The sequence below is a fragment of the Ochotona princeps genome, chromosome 24 (genome assembly GCF_030435755.1).
Source record: "Ochotona princeps isolate mOchPri1 chromosome 24, mOchPri1.hap1, whole genome shotgun sequence".
NCBI classification, from domain to species: domain Eukaryota; kingdom Metazoa; phylum Chordata; class Mammalia; order Lagomorpha; family Ochotonidae; genus Ochotona; species Ochotona princeps.
Window position 1 is genome coordinate 7,674,798 of NC_080855.1, and position 23,461 is coordinate 7,698,258.

The window sequence follows — 23,461 nt, forward strand, 5'->3', positions numbered from 1 at the left end:
TTCCCAGGTCAAAAGCAGGGAGCTGGATGGGAAGCAGGGCCACCGGCATTAGAACTGGCGCCCATATGGGATCCCGGTGCCTGCAAGGCGAGGACTTTAACCACTATGCTATCGCGCCGGGCCCTGGAATGTAGCTTCTATGTATCATGATAAACCATTATTTTATGGACTACATGAATTATAAAAAAAAATTCACCCTTCAAAATGAAAAAAAAAACTTCTGTAAGTGAGTAATGCAGTTTTAATTTCTATGGAAGCATTATCAGGTATTTCAAAATGTGAATGAATATGCGGAATGAACATCTAACTGGGTGTGATGCCTGTCTGTGAGGGCGCTTTGTAGAAAGTGGCTTACTAGGCAAGAATTTCTGCCTGTGAGTGTCAGTTCTCATGTGAAGTGAATCTGACTGAACGTGAACAGACAACCAGCCGGGGAAGGAGAGGGACCAGCCCTTCATTGCAGAACAATTCCCTGTGAAGGAAAGAACTTTTGCCGCAGAGAATCAGTCCCTTTATGGGTCCTGCCTGAATTGACATTCTTTCTCTTTGGTCCGATGTTGTTATATTTTCTGTACCATGTTGAAGTATTTCCGATACTTGAATGAAATGCTTTTCCTGACTTTGGGTTGTGTAGAATGATGTAAGCAAAGTATTCAGCATTAGTGCTTTGTATCTAATTTTCATGTAATAGTCCTCAAACTTGTCCTTGAAACTGGGTAAGAATTTCACAATTATGTGACCATTTGCTGACATATTTGTCTGTATCACCAGTTTATATTCTAATTTCCTCTTTCACAGGCTACTGTTTTATCAGTTCACAATTTAGACACCATCAGGGATGTTATCAATATGGCATTGCCAGAGCTAGGATTAATTGTAAGTAACCTGAAAACTACTTTAAAATGACAACTTTGATCTTTGATAAATTTCCATATTGCTACTGGTACATAGGCACCTACAGTGTGTGTGTTTGTATGATGTACTGTGATGCACAAGGGACCAACTGCATATGCAATGTACATTACCCCTAGAAACATGAACTTACTGGATTGAATGCATTAGAGATATCTGTCTGTGTATGGGCATTGCTCTTTCATTTTGATTTTGAATTTTGCATGAGCTGAAAGACATAGTTTACTAAAGCATGGACATAATTTCAGATTACTCTTTCCATGAATTTTAATCCGAATCTCATAAATGTGGAAAACATGCTATCAACTTTCCAATATCCTAACATGAAAGTAATAGACTTGGGTGTTGGATTGCTATTTGTGTATATTCTCATTCCATTTATTCTGTATCTAGTGATCGTATCACTCAATATCATAATTTCACTACAAATATCCCTAAAGTATATGTCTGATATTTTTTGTTTTGTTTTTTTTTTAATTATTTATTATTTAACTTCAGTAATTACATTGTATTATGTGACACAGTTACATAGATACTTGGGTTCTCCCCACCCCTCCCCAAACCCTCCCACCATGGTGGATTCCTCCACCTTGTTGCATAAACACAGCTCAAGTTCAGTTGAGATTTCCCCATTGCAAGCGTATACCAAACATAGAGTCCAGCATCTTATTGTCCCGTCAAGTTCAACGGCTTCTTAGGTATACCCTCTCTGGTCTGATGACAGAGCCAGCAGAGTATCATCCCAGTCAATTGAAAGCTCCAACATACCATCAGCAAAAATTTACATCATTATGGAATTAATTGACATAGTAATGAGTAACCAATATGTTAAAAGTAAATGCGGGTTCCCAGCCACCTTCTGTGACCACCTCACCTATACTTCAATTTTAGTTTATACACAACATATAACATTCAAAACATAACATGTTATACATAACATCACATCATCTTAAATTAAGGCAAACATGTGGTATTTAACCTTTTGGGATTGGCTCATTTCCCTTAGCATTATGGTTTCCAGTTTGGCCCATTTGGCCACAAAGAACTGCATTTTGTTTTTTTTAATAGCTGAGTAGTATTCCATGGAGTAGATGAACCATAGAGGGGGAGTGAGAGAAGCAAGCAGAAAGATAAAGAGAGAGAAGCAGTCTACGGCCATACCACCCTGAACGCGCCCGATCTCATCTGATCTCAGAAGCTAAGCAGGGTCGGGCCTGGTTAGTACTTGGATGGGAGAAAAGCAGGTACAGAGAGCATTCTCCCTTCCATTGGTTCAGTCTCCAGATGGCGAGCGTGCACTAGGATGTTCTGGAGCTAAGACTTGGAGCCGGGAATAGAACTGATGAACCCCAAGTATTTGAAAGGACCCAATTACTTCAGCATTTTCAGTTACCTCTCAGGGTGTACCTTTGCAGGAAACTAGACTCAGAACTTAGAGCTGGTATTGAAACCCAGGTGTTGTGGTATACTTCTCAAGGATCTTGGCAACTTGCTAAAATTCCTCTTGTAAATCTTGACGTAAAATATATGAATAGAGTTGTGCTTTAGATACTGGTCCTGAGACTGACATGCCGTGTGCCTGTAAAATTCAGCAAAGGTAAGGTGTGAGTGAAAGCTTGGCTTCTGGAGAATGTGTATAGACACCTCTTGTATGTTTTGTGTTTTAATTTCCTTTGTTTGGAACAGAGACACACAGACACACATAGTCGAGAGTTCTGTACTATGGATTCCCTCCACAAATGCTTAGTGCAACAGCAGGGCTCATTCCTGGAGCTGAGAAGCTCGTCCACGTATCCTGTACAGGTGGTGGGAATCCAGATACATGGGCCATCAGCGCTGCGTTGGGATGCTCATCAGCAGGATTCCAGGAGGATCCAGTGGCAGTGTCCCAGATCCGGTGTCCCGGCTTAACCCCACACTCTCTGTTGTGGGTAGTGAGTTTCCTATCTGATTTCTAACCCATCACGTGCCATTTTTAAGTGACTGCTCTTTTACAGATGCATAGGTTTGGCCTTAATTGTTGATGTTTTTCCTGATAAAAAATGAGCAATTTTTTACTATGTACATGTGGCATTTGATGCTAAGAGTAAATTCCACACAAATGAGAAGTAACTAAAAGCCTTTGGTACCTTGCAGGATGCAGTGGCATTTGTATTGGGACCATCAGAATTCCATCCTCTCTCTCTCTCAAGAGCATGCCATTCTATCAGTAGAAACACAAGGAATAATTTGATAGCATGGATTCCTGAAAAATGTTCCCTATAGCTGTGAAAATTATTCTGACATGCTTTGCACTATTTCTCTAATATATTCTGGCCTTCTAAAAACAATCAGAGCAATTAGGATTTGGCATAAGAAACCAGTTATTTCCACTGCAGTACAATTAAGTTATACATTTGAAAGAAGGATGAATTGCTGAGTTTCTGTGTACTGAGTAAAACATGCACCTCAGCTTTGAAGTCTAATGAGTAATATATGTGAACTCTGGAGAATTAAGCCTTGGAGAAGAGTGAATTGTTATATGAATGGGGTTGATGACATCTATCCAACTTTAAATATACTTACTTTTAATTAATGGCCAGGGTTTTACTTGTTGAAGTCTCATCAGAAAAAAGGAATTTCAATTTACAGATGAGCGGATCCCATTTGTATCTGTATGTGCCGGTTAAGGCACTGCAGCATAAGGGTTCCATACCTTCAAGCAAGAGTTTCGTTAGATCTTCCTGCTCCTGAGTAATTTTTAGGCAGTGAAGCTCTACGTATGCAAATGGATGTTTGTGAGAGAGCCTCCATGCCTGCTAGTGCATTTCCTGAGTAATCGAGGCGATGAACGGTTTACTCCTTGTGACTCTCATTTTGGCTTGCTCGCTCCTGAAAGGAATTAAAACGTTGAACAGAAACATGATACTGATGTGCTCGCTTCAGCTGGCATTTCTAGAGTTGCGTGGGTAATCACGTTCTTGTGGCCTGCTTTTCCAGCTGAGAACACTCCTTTCTACCATCCCCATGGTAAGAGTTGTGGGGATGGAAGCTGATGGGTTAGTTCTGCTTTCTCTTGCTTGCCTTCTGGTCCTGTGCCTGTTCTTTCTGGATGGCTGAGCTTATGATGTCATGTAGGTGTCACCTTGTTTAGACAGTCTTGGCAGGCAGTAAGTGTACATGGACAGAGTCATGGAAAAGGAAATCATACCAGGAGTCTGCTGATGGCTGAAGGAATGATCAGGAGTAGACTTGTCTTCATTAGTGTAGTAGCATAAATGTGATTCCTTAACCCTTAGGCCACTTTGTTGAGCAGAATTGCAGAACATCAGATCCACGACTTTATTAAATCTGGGATACATGCTTGGGGTCTCCGAGAGGGACAGGTGTCAGTTCTCTAAATATGGCCACACATCCCAAAGGATAAAATAGCATTGGCACTGGTCCAAGTTATTTTCTTCTTTGGAAATGCAGAAATGCTCTGGAAATATGTGTTTAAGTATTCTTTGACAAAGACACGTTTTGAAGCCAAGTCCTTTTTTTCTCCAAGGGCTCAGAAAGAGATTACCAGCTGTGGGTCCGTTATGGCAAGACCGAGGCCCCATTTCCACTAATGGGTAAGTGTTCTGGAAAATAAAAACAAGTTGATTGTTTCAAAATTGTAATATAAAGCCTGCGTGTTCATATTTGCTCAAAAGATTAAATACTCTTGCAATGAAGAGTACCTCTTGCACTCATCATTCACACATTTATAACTGAAGTGCCACAAGCTTATTCCACGGCAGCTACAGGTGCCTGATCTCTAACTTCATACACTGGTTGTTATTATAGAAGGAGTAAAAATGAAGTTTCCACCTGCTTTTACATGCAGGTGAAAGGTATTTCTTGGACTTGTTCCTTTCATATAATGAAACGAAAATGTGATCAAACGTCATTTCTGTAAATATATGCTGGATACATATGTCTTCATTTAAATTGCCCCTTTTTACCTTATGTCTCCCAGGTCACCTATATATTTTTCCTTTCTCTTTTTCTTTTCATGATATGGTTGCATAGCCATAGGGATTTCCCCTATTCTTCTATTTTTTTAAGAGATTTATTTATTTTTTTTTTTTTTTATTATTTATTATTTAACTTCATTAATTACATTGTATTATGTGACACAGTTACATAGATACTTGGGTTCTCCCACCCCTCCCCAAACCCTCCCACCATGGTGGATTCCTCCACCTTGTTGCATAACCACAGCTCAAGTTCAGTTGAGATTCCCCCATTGCAAGCGTATACCAAACATAGAGTCCAGCATCTTATTGTCCAGTCAAGTCCAACGGCTTCTTAGGTATACCCTCTCTGGTCTGAAGACAGAGCCAGCAGAGTATCATCCCAGTCAATTGAAAGCTCCAACATACCATCAGCAAAAATTTACATCATTATGGAATTAATTGACATAGTAATGAGTAACCAATATGTTAAAAGTAAATGCGAGTTCCCAGTCACCTTCTGTGACCACCTCACCTATACTTCAATTTTAGTTTATACACAACATATAACATTCAAAACATAACATGTTATACATAACATCACATCATCTTAAATTAAGGCAAACATGTGGTATTTAACCTTTTGGGATTGGCTCATTTCCCTTAGCATTATGGATTCCAATTTGGCCCATTTGGCCACAAAGAACTGCATTTTGTTTTTTTTAATAGCCGAGTAGTATTCCATAGAGTAGATGAACCATAGCTTTCTTATCCAATCCTCTGCTGATGGGCATTTTGGCTGCTTCCATGTTTTTGCAATTACTGATTGTGCTGCTATGAGCATAGGAGTGCATGTTGGTTTCTCATAAAACAAGTGTTCTGGATATATTCCTAGGAGTGCTATTGCTGGATCATACGGTATGTTGAATTTGAGTTGTTTGAATATCCTCCATACTGATTCCCATAGAGGCTGTAGCAACCTGCAGCCCCACCAGCAGTGGAGTAGGGTTCCCTTTTCCCCGCAACCTCGCCAACAAGTGTTGTTGGTGCTTTTATTCATGTGGGCCAGTCTTACTGGCGTTAGGTGGTACCTCATTGATGTTTTAATTTGGATTTCCCTTATTGCCAGGGAACTTGAGCATTTTTTCATATGTTTATTTGCCATTTGGGTTTGTTCCTTTGTGAAGTGTTTGCCCATTTCCCGTGCCCATTTCTTGAGTGGCTTGTTTGTTTTGACATTTTGGTTGTTTTGTAGCACTTTGTATATTCTGGAGATCAGCCCTCTATCACCTATGTCGTGTGCGAAGATCTTCTCCCATTCTGTGGGTTGTCTTTTTACTTTGTTGATTGTTTCTCTAGCTGTACAGAAGCTTCTTAGTTTGATGAGGTCCCAATTGTTTATTTTGGTCTCGATTTCTACTGCATTTGGAGTCTTTTTTAGGAAGTGAGGGCCTACCCCTAAGTGTTGCAGTGTGTTTCCAACATTTTCTTCCAAAAGTTTGAAGGTTTCTGGATGTAGGTTTAGATCTGTTATCCATTTAGATCTGATCTTAGTGTATGGTGAGAGATGTGGATCTATTTTTTTGTTTCTGCAGGCTATCAACCAGTTGTCCCAACAGCATTTGTTGAACAGACCTTCCCATTTGCCTGGATTGTCGTTTGTCTTTTTGTCAAAGATTATTTGGCTGTATCTGTGTGGGTTTCCTTCTGGTGTTTCTATTCTGCTCCATTGATCTTCCTCTCTATCTTTGTGCCAGTACCAAGCTGTTTTGATAACCACTGCCCTATAGTATGTCCAGAGGTCCGGAACTGTGATTCCCCCTGCTAACTTCCTGTTCTTCAGGATGGTTCTAGCTATCCGTGGTTTTTTGTGCTTCCAGATGAACCTTTGGATCATTGTTTCCAGTTCCATGAAGAATGTTTTGGGCAATTTGATTGGGATTGCGTTGAATGTATATATTGCTTTTGGCAGTATAGACATTTTAATGATATTGATTTTACCTATCCAGGAGCATGGGATGTTACTCCATCTTTCGAGGTCTTGTTCAATTTCTTTTTTAAGTAGTTTGTAGTTTTCTTCAAATAAGTCTCCTACATTTTTGGTTAGATTTATTCCCAGATATTTCATACTTTTCTCTGTTATTTTGAATGGTATCTTGCTGGTTAAGTCTTTTTCCATCTTGGGGCTGTTCGCATACACTATGGCTGTTGATTTTTGTTCATTAATTTTGTACCCTGCCACTCTACCAAACTCTCGTACAAGTTCTAGCAGTCTCTGTATTGAGTCTCTTGGCTCTTCTACATAAAGAATCATATCATCTGCGTGGAAAGTCAGACATACAGAAAGGATGACAGAGAGGAAGATCTTCTGTTGATGATTCACTCCCCAAGCAGCCACAGTGACTGGAGATGAGCTTATCCAAAGCCAGGAGACCGGAGTCTTTTTCTGGGTCTCCCACATGGGTGCAGGGTCCCAAGGTTTTTGGCCATCCTTGACTGCTTTCCCAGGCCACAAGCAGGAAGCTGGATGGGAATTGGGGCTGCCGGGATTAGAACTCGTGCCCATATGGAATCCCGGCATGTCCAAAGTGAGGACTTTAGCTGCTAGACTACCCTGCTGGGCCCTCCCCCTATTCTTACACTGTATTTCCCCATAATATTGCAATAGTATTGTCCTTCAGCAACAGTCACACGTTCTTCACTCTGTTATTTAAGTGTATGACATTGTAAGTATAGACAATTGTAGAAAGTCCAGCATTCTATTGTCAAGATATATTTAAAAGATTAATTGGGAGTCCTCCTTTTTATTTGGAAGTATAGATGCATGCTGCAGTGTGCCTCCACTTCATACATGTATGTGTGTGTATACTCAGGTGCATATATACATATGCACACATACAAACTATTTGTACATGTGCAAGTATTTGTATGTGTACAGTTATGTGTATGTACGTGTGCACGTATGTAAATCCACCTGCACTTTTTTTTATTACATTGCATTATGTGGCACAGTTTTATAGGTACTGGGATTCCCCCGCATCCCTCCCCAAACCCTCCCACCATGGTGGATTCCTCCACCTTGCTACATTGCAACAGTTCAAGTTCAGTCGAGATTCTTTCATTGCAAGCATATACCAAGCCTAGAGTCCAGCATGTTATTGTCCAGATAAGTTTAACGGCTTCTTGGGGAGACCATCTCTGGTCTGAAGGCAGAGCCGGTAGAGTATCATCCCGATCAATTAAAAGCCCCAACATAACATCAGCAACAATTTATAATGTTATGGAACTAGCGGACAGAGTATTGGGTAGCCAATATGCTAAAGAAAAAAAAATACAAGTTCTTAACCACATGAAGTGAGATAATATTACATTTTACAGGTACTATTTTTCATATTGACATCATTTCATCTTAAATTAAAGCAAACATGTGGTATCTAACTGCAGGGGACTGTGCAGTAGGTGTAGATGGCACGAAGGTGTGAAGAGAACAGCTCCCCTGTTTGGCAGGGCCCTGGGGAGCTTCCAGCTGTTTGGCAGGGCCCGGCGGATTTCTCTCTGACCACCTTGATGCAGTCTCACCACTCTTTTGCATGGACACTCAAGCACCCCACTAAGAATCCTGTAATCTACTGAGACATTGTTTGCCCCTGTGAGATGGCTTGGCAAGTAATATGAGCTTGAGAGTTAATGTTACTGATAATGTCTTGGTGAGGGGGCCTTTGACTGCGCACAGGAATACAATTAAACCCATGCCATTTCTGGACACCTTGTTGTGTACCTACCCATTGTCCTGAAATCTGGCCCAAACATACAGCATGCCTTCTGGGAAATGGCTTAATAAGAATTTTACAAACTAACAGAATTGATGGGAGTATGAGTGGAAATTGCTATGGCAAAAAAAATATAGTTACTGTGACCTTAAAGGTTAGCCTGTCCTTGCAACTTTTAGAGCATAGAAAATGCAGCTGTTTTAGCCGTTTTTATAATTTTTTAACTAGAGGAAATATAGGGCAATTCTACTAACATCACAGAGATATACTTTGGATTATTGTTTAATTGTTTATGGGGTTGTAGGGTTTGCAGTTGTAGGGGGATTTAACGTTTGGAACTTTTTGCCTTAGATCCTTATGTTCTTTTTCTTTTGATGTATCTTTCCCATTATATGATAGATAAGCTGTGAAAATAAAATGTAGTAGGCAGGAATGTTTTACTGATTAGTAGGTAACCATCTGTGCCTCGGCCTTGGAGTTCTGGCTGTCACCTAATGGCTACTTCTGAAGAATGAATAATGGTTTGCTTTAAAAAAAACTGATTATAGTAACTTACAGAATTATCTTTAAGAGCACCTGGTTGACCATGAAGTAAAAATTAATTGAACATCTGTGTATGCTGTCTTAGTTCTAAAGTTAAAGATAAAAAATCAAACGTTTGTGCAGAGGCTAGTGATGTGTCTAAGTAAATAAAAAGGACAGCTTCTTTTGGAGAAAAAAGCATATAGCAAGAACGCACCAAGTGTCAGTGTCTGTGTCTTTCTTTATCGCCGACGCCACGCACCCTTCCCGAGCTCTGAACTCTCGGCTGGAGCTGGACTCCGGCATCTAACCTTTTGGGATTGGCTCATTTCCCTTAGCATTATGGATTCCAATTTGGCCCATTTGGCCACAAAGAACTGCATTTTGTTTTTTTTAATAGCTGAGAGGTATTCCATGGAGTAGATGAACCATAGCTTTCTTATCCAATCTTCTGCTGATGGGCATTTTGGTTGCTTCCATGTTTTTGCAATTACTGATTGTGCTGCTATGAACATAGGGGCGCATGTTGGTTTCTCATGAAACAGGTGTTTTGGATATATTCCTAGGAGTGCTATTGCTGGATCATACGGTATGTTGATTTTGAGTTGTTTGAATTTTCTCCGTACTGATTCCCATAGAGGCTGTACCAGCCTGCAGCCCCACCAGCAGTGGAGTAGGGTTCCCTCTTCTCCGCAACCTCGCCAACAAGCGTTGTTGGTGCTTTTATTCATGTGGGCCAGTCTTACTGGTGTCAGGTGGTACCTCATTGATGTTTTAATTTGGATTTCCCTTATTGCCAGGGAACTTGAGCATTTTTTCATATGTTTATTTGCCATTTGGGTTTGTTCCTTTGTGAAGTGTTTGCCCATTTCCCGTGCCCATTTCTTGAGTGGCTTGTTTGTTTTGACATTTTGGTTGTTTTGTAGTTTTTTGTATATTCTGGAAATTAGCCCTCTATTACCTACGTAGTGCGCGAAGATCTTCTCCCATTCTGTGGGTTGCTTTTTACTTTGTTGATTGTTTCCCTTGCTGTACAGAATTTTCTTAGTTTGATGAGGTCCCATTTGTTTATTCTGGTTTTGATTGCTAATGCTTTTGGTGTCCTTTTTAGGAAGTCAGGACCTACCCCTAGATCTTGCTGGGTATTTCCAACATTTTCTTCCTTCCAAAAGTTTGAAGGTTTCTGGATGTAGGTTTAGGTCTTTTATCCATGTAGATAAATCCACCTGTACTTTTAAAATTCACTTGTTTTTTAAAATTCAACCATACCCGTGCATGCATTTATGTGTAAGCATTTGTTGCTAAACCATGCACACAGCTTACCTGAGTGTGATAGCACTTTAAGATCATCACATTCAGACTCCTAAAAGCGTTTCTGGAGAGGGTCCGGCGCAATAGCGTAGTGGTGAAAGTCCTCACCTTGCATGTGCCGGGATCCCACATGGGCGCTGGTTCTAATCCCGGTGGTCCAGCTTACCATCCAGCTCCCTGCTTGTGGCCTGGGAAAGCAGTCAAGGATGGCCCGAAGCTTGGGACCCTGCACCCGTGTGGGAGATCTGGAGGAGGCTCCTGGCTCCTGGCTTCGGCTTGGCTCAGCTCCAGCCATTGCGACTGCTTGGGGAGTGGATCATTGGACGGAAGATCTTCCTCTCTGTCTCTCCTGCTCTCTGTATATCTAACTTTGCAATAAAAACAAAATAAATTTAAAAATTAGGAAAAAAGTGTTTCTGGAGAATAAACCTGTACAGTTCAACTGCTGCTTTTGTTGAGTGTTTTAGCATTTGATCCTGAAATTATTGGTCAACAAAATATCTCTCCTGAAAGGTGGTTCTTGGATTAATTCATGTAAAGAAAACATCACTCCTGGATCTTGTGGTTTTTCAGTGTATCTACTAGAAACAAGCAATCAGAAGGAGCAGAGGCTCAGCATTTGTCACAGGCTTAAAGATGTAGTGACGGTGACTGTGAGTCAGAGAGTGTATCTTCTTATCTGCATAATACTGCTCTCAACAATCATGCAATGAAATTAATGTGTAATTTATGATGATTTTTAGTTACCTACAAAGTTTAAAACATAAAGTTTCTTCTTGATTAAAATGTATGTTGCCACTTGCAAAATCACTAACTACATCTGAAAACAAAACCCACTGACCTATTTTGTGTGGTTTCTCAATTTGATACCCTTACACAGATTCAGATAGCAATACCATTAATGTAATAATCAAACAGTATAAATAGATGTATAAGTTATCTAAATCATGTATCATGAAAAACATTGCCTATAGGGTAATACCACTGGGAACAACATTGTGGTGCTGTGAAATCCAAATATGTCTTTTGTAATGGTACCTCAGCAGCCATTACGATGTGTGTGTTAACATGCTCGAAATTCCCAATGACCTGTCCACTGCTGATGATCTTGATGGCTTGGTTTTAGTATGTTTCAGTCAGCAAAGCATCTTTTCTTATGAAACAGGCACGTTTCTGTATTTCTTGTTCTGAACAAAGTATTCATGCCCCTCCCCCCCCCGCGAAGAGATGGAAAATTTTAGGGAGAGGTCAGAAATGGAAGAAAGACAATTCTCATCTTGTTAAAGGTCCCTCTGAAATCACAGGATCATGAAAAACTGATTTATGCTTTATTTCTGAGAGGCAGAAATACAGACTGAATGCTGAACTCCTAGTTCTCAAGAACCAGAGTTCACAAACCAGAAATAAATCATGTCTTCCAGTATTACTCAAACCACCAACTCTGTCTGCCAGGCTCTAATGTGCATGTGCTGAGAGCTTCTGTCAGGATCCAAGATAGGGCATCAAATCCACGGAGTCCCATGTGGGACTCAGGAGTCCTCAAGAACAACTTAACTACTAATGCACAAGGCATAACAGAGACTCTTTTATTAAGATCTGTTTCACTTTGAAGGAGATTTACAGAGAGAAGGATAGATAGAAAGATCTTCCCATCCAATGGTTCACTTTCTACATGGCAAAGGTGACAGGAGCTGAGCTATTCTGAAGCCAGAATCCCAAAGCTTCTTCCTAAGTTTCCCCCACGGATGCAAGACTAGATGTCTTGAACCATCCTCTGATTTTCCAGTCCATAAGCAGAGAAATGGATTGCAAAGGGAGCCCTAGGACAAGAATGGGCACTCAAATTGGATGTTCACATGGCAAGCATAGAATGAGCCTGTTACACCACCATGTCTGCTCCACAGTACAGGCTCTTTTAGAATTTCTTGGAATTTAAAAATGAGAGCGACACAATACTTTTACATACGCTGTATAAAAAGCATTTGGTAAGATGGCTATGGGTCTCCCAACACTCAATACGCCTCCCTGTGTTTGTTAGCTGTGAAGGACCCCAGAGAGGCCCAAAGACGGAGGGGAGTGTAGCAGCAAAGCATGTTTGCAATGCCCTCAAAAATCCCCGGATATAGATCTGAAAGTGGGAACTGGAGTCTCTTTCTATGAGCCAACATTGTGGGAGAGAGTTTCTTGATCACAGCAGCTGATGAAATGTATAGCCCAGTTTGGAAAAGACTATTAACCACTATTAACCACTGGTGTTAACCACTGGTTAACCACTGGTGTTTACTCATGTATTTGTTTTTTTTTTTTTTAATTTTATTTTAAATTCATTAATTACATTGTATTATGTGACACAGTTTCATAGGTACTGGGATTCTCCCCACCCCTCCCCAAACCCTCCCACCATGGTGGATTCCTCCACCTTGTTGCATAACCACAGTTCAAGTTCAGTTGAGATTCCCCCATTGCAAGCATATACCAAACATAGAGTCCAGCATCTTATTGTCTTTTACTCATGTATTTGTACATAGTAAGTATGGCAAGTGCTGACAGCTTGCTGATAACGATTGCGTCTTTATTACAAAAGGCGCAAAATCTAGCTGACCCCAAGGCAGGCTTTAGAAGGCCTTATATGTTTTCAATGAACATTTCAGAAGTCATCACCATGCAGTGTGCTGAGGGATCTATGCTTTCCAAGCTAGGTAATGGATTTCTATTTCACTTTCTCTTTACTTCGGAAACATCCTCTGCTTGGGTACCTTTCTTATGCAGTGTCTCTCCAAAGAGATTGCACATGATGATCACTCATAGCATAGAGCTTTCTTTCATGCAGAAGCCCCAGGGAAGCTTGAGTCGCCACTAACTAGTGCAGTGCCCACACTGACAAATGCGTATGTTTGCTTATACTTACCATCATCAGCCTGATGTAAATGGAGATTCTTCTCTGCCTAGGCCATGAAAATCCGTATGCAATTCAAGCACACTACCAGCAAGCTTCACTCCATCAGCAAGCTCTGTGCAAGCCCACGTCTCCCTGCAGCCTTCTGGAGTCCATCCCAGAGATTTTAGCAGATGGAAAATTGCAATTTATCCTTAAATGCCGAAACAAGACAAGACCCCAGTTTGGAGGCGGTGAGTCCTTTCAACAGACTGCAGTGGTCTGCTCTCAGCACGTATTTGCATTCCTGAGAACAAATCCAGAACACAAGGTATTCTAACACCAAGGTCTTCCCTACGTGGAAGGCAGAGCATGTAGCTACAAGGATCCAGTACCTGCCCAGAACCAGCATCAGACAAATGGTTTGAAATCAGAATCCAGCTTCATTTTAGGAGGATTTTGCTTGTTCTTCTAGTGTTAGAATTTCTGTCAGCTCTTGATGTCATGGGCATTTTTCCCATAAAATTAAGCGTGCACAAAACTGTGTAACTCTAGAGAATAGCTTCTGGGCTGTGAACTTAAGAGCAGAGTGAGTTAAGATGCACCCTGCAGTGCTGGTATCCCCTATGGTAGTACCAGGTTGACTCCCAGCTGCTCCCACTATAATAGACCTTCCTGGCAATGTGCCTGAGATGACAGCAGAAGGTTACCCGATACTTGGGCCACTGCCTCCAATGTGGGAGACTCAGATAGAGTTCCCATCTTCAACCACATCCCTCAGTGTGGCCATTTGAGGAGTGAATGAGTGAATTGAAGATTTCTTTGCTTGTCCTTATGCATTGCAAATAGATTTTTACCAGAAAGCATATTGTTCTGAAGGCCTGAGAAATGATGAGTTCCCACTCCAGATCTTCCAATGGAAGACTGAAGGACAGTTAAAAGTGTTGGCTTTGAATTCAGATCTGTTAAGCTTGGGCTGAAGTGACTGTGGATAGGGTCTTTGCTAAATTGATCTATTTTTTATACCCACAGCATGTTGCCTTTCCTCAAGCTTCAGATGTAGCTCTAGGCTGGACAAGGACTGAGGCAGTTCGGAGAATTTTGAGGTTCGTCCCATTTCCCCATTACTGTTCAGGATTTTCTTGATAAATTTTTCTCTAAAGAACATTAATCAGTAAAATGGAAAATATTTTGGCAAGGATACAATAATTTCCTCTCTCAGTAGTATTATTGTTGGTCTATTCTGTGAGTTGTTCCAAAATCTGTAAATACTATTTATAAACTTATAAAACCTTAAAATATGATTTTGGTTTTTATGTAACAATATTCTATGACTGTCAATATTCCTCTTCTGCAACACTGCAGATACTGGTTTTGTTGAACATCTATGACTTTCAGTGATGCTCAGTATTCTTGATGTGATCTCAGTGATTTATGTGACACTTCTCATGTTAAATGGGCCCTGCTTCCACTGGTCACAGTAGCAACATAAACTCTCACACTACATAATTTAGTTTATGAAAGCCTCAACTAAACACTGAAAATACTGTTTTTGAGAAAGCACAGGATGTAATGGTATTCTTCTCAGCCTTTCATGTCTATGTGATTTGGATATATAGACTTCACATGAAGGCATAGAAAATTCTGCTTCAGTGCATATTACAAATAAGTAATGGGCTATGTCTTCATCATTATAGAAACAGTGTAATCAAGTGAGTAATAGGAACACCAGGTTGCACATAGGTTAGGCTGTACAGAATCTCTGACTTAAAATTTTGAACATGATAAGAATCAGGTTTGATCAGAATCAGGTTTCTGGATTTGAGACTGTATTTACTTCTTTTTAAAATGATGGAACTATGAATGCTTGGTATTGGGTTGCCCTGACTTCATGCTCATCTGGAGAATACTATCACAGAATGAAGATGGAGTCTCCGTTGGCAGGAAGACTGGTGTCTAGGTCATGTTATTATGAAACAAACAAAAATCATCCAATGATTTGATGAATCAAGTGAGCTCTCACTTGAGTAGCACATTACATTACAGAGTGCAATGAGATTCAGATAGCACCGTTCTTGTACAAGTGGATTGACCCTGAAGGTTGAAGATTTGAGGAGCTAGGCAGAGGAAGTAACTTATCTGGAGCTCATCTTGACTTCCTCTTTGATTTCGTCACATAAAGATTGCTCCCCCTGTTTTATCTGATTGGAATGCATTCAGGGGCCCAGAAATGTCAAAGAATGGCCAGCAAAAGACACTTGGAGAAATGTCACCCATCTATGTCACACCTACTTGGCTCTCTGATGTCTTTTTTCAATACTAGGAGTAAGTCGGTCATTTAAGGAAAACCATTTAGCTGCCTCATGACCAAACCATGAATAGCTGAGTAGACATTTAAAACTCATGTTTTGTTAATGATCTTATCTTTGAGAAACTTTTTCAGCATGACTTGGTAGAACTTATTGAGTAGTAAAAATGTCTGGTCTGTGTAGCTTGCCACTCTAAGAGGAAATTAGATTATCCAGGAAGCAACCTGAGCTTTGCAGTCCTGTAGAGCGAGAGAGGCAGATGCTGAATTAAGTCAGGGAGCTTGTGTCATGAAGTGCAGATCTCTTTGGGTGGAGTGAATTGACGGTGATTCAGAGTACCAAACAGTAAATCTCAGAGGGAAAGGTAATATAGTATGAAAGTAGACGATGAGAATATACTTGATTTGAAATTGAACTTTTTTTTTTAACTTTTCAAGTCAGATCTGACTCCTGAATCCACTGCTTAGACTTAACAGAATATGCATACAATCCAATGTAGGGTGTTCATGATCCCAAGGCAAAAACTGCTTGAGAAGTATCACTTTCAGAAGAATTGAGCCTGAAAAACATTCTCAACTATCTGAATTTAACTTTCAGTAGATTACTGAATTTAGGAGATGAGACACAAAGAGCAAGACACACAGAGATAGAAACTTCCTGTCCTTTTCCTCATTCCATAAATGCCATGATTGTGCCAGGGCCCGGGCCAGGGCTGGAAGCTGGGATCTTATCCATGTTACCCCTGTGAGAGACAGGGTCAGGGCCAAGGCTAGGGCTGGAAGCTGGGATCTTATCCTTGTCTCCCCTGTGAGAGGCAGGGTCAGGGCCATGGCCAGGGCTGGAAGTTGGGATCTTATCCTTGTCTCCCCTGCTAGAGGCAGGGCCATGGCCAGGTTCAGGGCTGGAAGCTGGGATCTTATCCGTGTCACCCCTGTGAAAGACAGGACTGGAGCTGGAAGTTGGGGACTTATTCATGTTGTGCTTGGTAAAAACAGGAACTTAATTTTGTTAGCCAGGGCCTAGATTTGTAAGAAGTTGGTATTGGAACCTGGAGGACATCAGACTCAAATACTCTGATATGGGCTTCAGGCAACTTATTCAGTAAACACTTGCCTGGCACCTTACAGGTAATTTGGAGGAAAATGCACAATGCCACATGGGTGCAACTAGCTAATTTCATATGGTAAAAACTTGTATGTGGAAAGAAATCTGTTTTTTTCTAAATCTGACCTGCCAAAAATCTGTCAAATGGAAAATGTAGAAAGAGAATCTGTCATCGATAACATACATATAATAATCTTACTTTCTCCTCAGGATTTTTAAGAAATTGCATGTCTTGCTGGGGTGCCACAGCCAGCAAAAATGACCTGTCCCAGGACACTGATTGTTATGCACAGCCTAGCGGGCTGGAATTGGATGACCTTACAGCAGTCACTTTGGTAGGTGTCATTGTGATCTTCTGCAGGCCTCCTGAGCACTGAGAATCCTGACATGTTAAATGTCCTCATGCAACTCTGTTTCAAATGTGGCAATCATTTGTCAGCCCCTGGCTTTGGCTGACAGGTTCTCTTATTTTGACCTCAAAAGTAAGCACAGTCTGATTAGGAATTGCAGTCTTACTTGAAACACAACAGGAAAAATGGTAGTTTATCTCACTGGTTTCAGCAGTGTCATCCAGTCACTTACTCACTGATGTCAGAAAGCTCCATATCGGATTCCCTGTGAGTCCACAGTCCCTCATTTGCAGCCTCTTGCTTGAAGGGTTCCTCTACTCCCTTTGTTTAGATGACTCAGACTTCTCACACAACCTCTCTCACACAAGTTTAGTTTGTATTTCAAATGCTTAAACACATTATTCTCAAATGTATTCATACTTGTATCATAAGAGAATTGTTGAATAAAGGCCTCAGAATTTGGCCTTTGTTATTTCCAACAAGGATTTTTATTTTTTATTTATTTTTTTATTTTATTAATTCATTAATTACATTGTATTATGTGACACAGTTTCATAGGTACTTGGGTTCTCCCCACCCCTCCCCAAACCTTCCCACCATGGTGGATTCTTCCACCTTCCAACAAGGATTTATAATAGCATGCACACTGGTTGATTGGCCAGTGTATCCGTTTGCACTGTCCTGTGTATAAGGAGATATCTCCTGGGTGGGAGGAATTTATCAGGCTAGGTCCATCTTGAATGTTCTCTCAGAGCTTACTCCATTCACAAGTTCAAAGACGATGTCATCAATGGGTGAAAAAGTATCAGTAAAGTAATACATTATGTTCCAGGCATGAAATATAAAGAGTCTAATAGATGACAAATTCCCTGTGATATTTGTGAAACACGTCTTGCTCTGTTGGCATTAAGATGTAGAAGGCAGTGAAAATCTGGTATAATAGGCATGCAGTCAAAAAAGGCATTCTGTCATGTGTGGGCCTTCACCCTGGTTTTAGATGAGTGTGGGCAACCACAGAATGTAAGAATGCAGCCCATAGCTATTTAGATAAGGATGGGCTGATGTCAATAACGGTGGCAATGATATCTTCCTAGTTGGAAAAAACAGGCTTTTGGAAATAATACCAGCAGGGTAGATGATAGAGATTGATCCAGCGAAAGCTTGAAGAAGAAAATTTTGGTTTAAAAGTTTGGTTTCTTGGAAGAGGAAAATGAGGTTAAAATCAGCATTCAAAACCGTTCAGTGTATGGGCAGTGAATAAATCCATGACTGGAAAATATATTTAGAGGCACTGAAGCAGATTTCTTTTCTTCCTATCAGTCGGCTCTTGCCATGTTGATTCACGCACTCTGTTCCTGTACAGATCCAGTTCATGTTCTGGGCTGGTGGTTGTGAAACGTCCTGTAATTTGTTTACGCTTTAGTCCTCGTAGGAGATGCTTCACTTTTTAAGGCAAAAAGGGCCATCGACAAAGGGTATTTTTCAAAACATTGACAACATAAAATCATTTATATGTCTAAAGGAAAAAATTGTTTGGATATACATTAAATTGTGAGAATGAGTCTCCACTTGTCGTGGCAGCCGCATTCAAGGTAGGGAGAATTCTGTTGTCATCCATGCATAGTATGAAATCTGTGTGATTGGTTTCGTTTATCCTGGCACTTCACGAACAGTAATAGGCCAAGTGTTTAAGCATCCAAGAAACTGAGAAACACACTGGGAATTCCAAATTTTAGGTAACCACTCTCTCTATTGAACAAATTCTGCATGTTAAACAGGCTTTTCTAGTTTTCAAAATCCACTTCCACTGTCTTCCTCTGAATAATGCTACCATAGTTTCTAATACTTACAGAAGAGTCTTCCAAATTCTTATTATTCAAGCAGAGTGTTGGCCAAAACAGTCCTGCACTTGTTGAACTTGACAGCATCTTCCTTATGACATCAAAGTTTACTAAAGATATCTCATTGGAAGCTGCCGAAAACCATTTTATCAGTTTTCTACATTAACCAAATGTCTACTTCAAAATGAATTAAAATGCACACAGAAACAAAGACGAGGTCCATTGATCTCTTCATGCTACTTTCCCAATCTCTTAAGTCCTTGCCACTCTCTTGGGAGGCAAGAATAAAGCTCTTGGCTTCTGGTTTCAGACTTGACCCGAGCTTGATACTTCAATATTATAGTCATTAGTCCATGCATGCTCTCTCTTTCTGTCTCCCTCCATCTTCCTTTTCCATTGCTGCCCCCATATGTCCCTGGCTTCCTCTCACTCTGTGTGTTTTTGTGTATGTGTCTTCTTCTCTCTGTCTCTGACCACTGAGAAAAAAATTCTAAAAACTCAAATTTGAGGACAGAATTGTTGCCTGGTATAACTACCACTTGCAATAGCAGCATTGTATATGGCTCTAATTCTAGCTGTCCCACTTTCCACTCATCTCCCTGTTGATGACTTTGGGAAGCAGTGAAAGATGGCTCAAGTGAGTGGGTCTCTGCACCCAGGTGAGAGACTCAGATGAGTTTCCTGGATCCTGGTTCGATCTGGCCAATCCCTGATTGTTGTGGTCATCTGGGGAGTGAAGCAGCAAATGGAAAACTTTGTCTCTGTAATTTTCCAAATCAGAGGAATACATGTTTTTTCAAAAGCTTAAATGATATAAAATATGCATTTAAAAGTATGCAATGGAATTACAGGTATTGTAGATTTCTACCACATAAATTGAATTGTTAATTTTAGCCGTTGTGAAACAAAAACCTGTTAATTTCATAATAACACATATAAAATTTTGGGAAACTCATTATCCTTGCCTCATTCCTGCCACCCCCCTAATGCCATATGAAAAGTATAAACATTTCTGTGGTGTTATATAAGCCACCAGCACCATGCTGAGGTCAGACAGTATATTCTAGGTTGGGCAATCGCAAGTTTCACTGCCCTCACTAAGGCACACGCATGCAATTGATGCTACAGTTTTTTGAAAGATGTGGCATTTAGCCTTCTGGAAATGTTGTAGTGTGACTCTGGATAAATATGATGTGAATCACCTGGAAAGTTGGTCCAGACTGCAAATAAATGAAAACACCAAATTACATTTGCCTTTGAGCAACCCAGAATCAGAGGTGCAGTTGCAAATTTCTGTGTTCCCCTTGGGTCATTGTGTGGCTTTCATAACATACAACATCTACTAACTTTGAAATCCAATGAAGGTGAGAGGGGATATCTATCCTACTCACAGAAATGCAGTACTCAACAGACCAAGAACCTCCCAAATCAACTCATTTCCAGTGATTCAAGCTGGAGAGTTCCTCTCACACACACTTGGGACACTTCTTGGGAAACAGGGAAAGAATCTACTTGCCAGGTGACTTCATTGCACACCAATGACACAGTCAAGATATGAAAGGACTTGCAATTTCTCTCTTTTTACTGTTCCTAGTAGTAAAACTGTGTATGGAATAAGCAACCACTAAAGACATATGAACATCAAGGAACAGTGACTAGATTATAAGTCCCAAATGTACTGGGAGGCATTTACTACACTCAGTGCTATCAAAAAATGGCATTGGTCCTCTAGCAAGACCAACAGAAAAAAAGCTACCAAGGCGATATGACCAGGAAATACAAATCCCACCATATATTTGACACTACAAGCTATTTTATTTATACAGAGTTAAACGCATTTCACATATTTAATAATATTAATTTCGAAGCCTAGGGAAAATTTCTTTTTTTTTTTATATATATATTTATTATTTAACTTCAGTAATTACATTGTATTATGTGACACAATTACATAGATACTTGGGTTCTCCCCACCCCTCCCCAAACCCTCCCACCATGGTGGATTCCTCCACCTTGTTGCATAACCACAGCTCAAGTTCAGTTGAGATTCCCCCATTGCAAGCGTATACCAAACATAGAGTCCAGCATCTTATTGTCCAGTCAAGTCCAACGGCTTCTTAGGTATACCCTCTCTGGTCTGAAGACAGAGCCAGCAGAGCATCATCCCAGTCAATTGAAAGCTCCAACATACCATCAGCACAAATTTACATCATTATGGAATTAAGTGACATAGTAATGAGTAACCAATATGGTAAAAGTAAATGCGAGTTCTTAACCACCTTCTGTGACCACCTCATTGACATTTCAATTTTAGTTTATACACAACATATAACATACATAACATGTTATACATAACATCATATCATCTTAAATTAAGGCAAACATGTGGTATTTAACCTTTTGGGATTGGCTCATTTCCCTTAGCATTATGGTTTCCAGTTTGGCCCATTTGGCCACAAAGAACTGCATTTTGTTTTTTTTAATAGCTGAGTAGTATTCCATGGAGTAGATGAACCATAGCTTTCTTATCCAATCCTCTGTTGATGGGCATTTTGGTTGCTTCCATGTTTTTGCAATTACTGATTGTGCTGCTATGAGCATAGGAGTGCATGTTGGTTTCTCATAAAACAAGTGTTCTGGATATATTCCTAGGAGTGCTATTGCTGGATCATACGGTATGTTGAATTTGAGTTGTTTGAATATTCTCCATACTGATTTCCATAGAGGCTGTACCAGCCTGCAGCCCCACCAGCAGTGGAGTAGGGTTCCCTTTTCCCCGCAACCTCGCCAACAAGTGTTGTTGGTGCTTTTATTCATGTGGGCCAGTCTTACTGGTGTTAGGTGGTACCTCATTGATGTTTTAATTTGGATTTCCCTTATTGCCAGGGAACTTGAGCATTTTTTCATATGTTTATTTGCCATTTGGGTTTGTTCCTTTGTGAAGTGTTTGCCCATTTCCCGTGCCCATTTCTTGAGTGGCTTGTTTGTTTTGACATTTTGGTTGTTTTGTAGCTCTTTGTATATTCTGGAGATCAGCCCTCTATCACCTATGTCGTGTGCGAAGATCTTCTCCCATTCTGTGGGTTGCCTTTTTACTTTGTTGATTGTTTCTCTAGCTGTACAGAAGCTTCTTAGTTTGATGAGGTCCCACTTGTTTATTTTGGTCTCGATTTCTACTGCATTTGGAGTCTTTTTTAGGAAGTGAGGGCCTACCCCTAAGTGTTGCAGTGTGTTTCCAACATTTTCTTCCTTCCAAAAGTTTGAAGGTTTCTGGATGTAGGTTTAGATCTGTTATCCATTTAGATCTGATCTTAGTGTATGGTGAGAGATGTGGATCTATTTTTTTGTTTCTGCAGGCTATCAACCAGTTGTCCCAACAGCATTTGTTGAACAGACCTTCCCATTTGCCTGGATTGTCGTTTGTCTTTTTGTCAAAGATTATTTGGCTGTATCTGTGTGGGTTTCCTTCTGGTGTTTCTATTCTGCTCCATTGATCTTCCTCTCTATCTTTGTGCCAGTACCAAGCTGTTTTGATAACCACTGCCCTATAGTATGTCCAGATGTCCGGAACTGTGATTCCCCCTGCTAACTTTCTGTTCTTCAGGATGGTTCTAGCTATCCGTGGTTTTTTGTGCTTCCAGATGAACCTTTGGATCATTGTTTCCAGTTCCATGAAGAATGTTTTGGGCAATTTGATTGGGATTGCGTTGAATGTATATATTGCTTTTGGCAGTATAGACATTTTAATGATATTGATTTTACCTATCCAGGAGCATGGGATGTTACTCCATCTTTTGAGGTCTTGTTCAATTTCTTTTTTAAGTAGTTTGTAGTTTTCTTCAAATAAGTCTCCTACATTTTTGGTTAGATTTATTCCCAGATATTTCATACTTTTCTCTGTTATTTTGAATGGTATCTTGCTGGTTAAGTCTTTTTCCATCTTGGGGCTGTTCGCATACACTATGGCTGTTGATTTTTGTTCATTAATTTTGTACCCTGCCACTCTACCAAACTCTCGTACAAGTTCTAGCAGTCTCTGTATTGAGTCTCTTGGCTCTTCTACATAAAGAATCATATCATCTGCATATAGTGAGAGTTTAACTTCTTCGTTTCCCATTTGGATTCCTCTGATTTCTTTTTCTTGTCTTATGGCCTCAGCGAGTACCTCTAGGACTATGTTGAATAGTAGTGGAGAAAGTGGACATCCCTGTCTTGTTCCAGATCTCAGTGGGAAGGGTTCCAGTTTTTCTCCATTCAGTATGATGCTGGCGTTGGGTTTTTCATATATGGCTTTAATTATGTTGTGGATTTTTCCATCTATGCCTACCTTGGTTAAGGTTTTTAGTAGGAAGTGGTGTTGGATTTTGTCGAAAGCTTTTTCTGCATCTATTGATACTATCATGTGATTCTTGTTTTTCAGTTTTTGGATGTGGTGTATCACATTTATGGATTTGCGAATGTTGAACCATCCCTGCATTCCAGGGATGAATCCTACTTGATCTGGATGA

General features: G+C 40.3%; 1 long non-coding RNA gene across 2 annotated transcripts in view; it reads left to right on the plus strand.

The window, feature by feature from the left end:
• The window catches only part of LOC131483151 (uncharacterized), a 47,181-nt gene that overhangs the window by 15,153 nt on the left and 8,567 nt on the right, over positions 1 to 23,461 (plus strand). For both annotated transcript variants that reach the window (XR_009247557.1, XR_009247556.1), the window contains exons 2-6: positions 799 to 876; positions 4,442 to 4,508; positions 13,424 to 13,603; positions 16,973 to 17,097; positions 18,545 to 18,704. This is a non-coding gene — a long non-coding RNA (uncharacterized LOC131483151). The remainder of the gene's footprint in view (positions 1 to 798; positions 877 to 4,441; positions 4,509 to 13,423; positions 13,604 to 16,972; positions 17,098 to 18,544; positions 18,705 to 23,461) is intronic.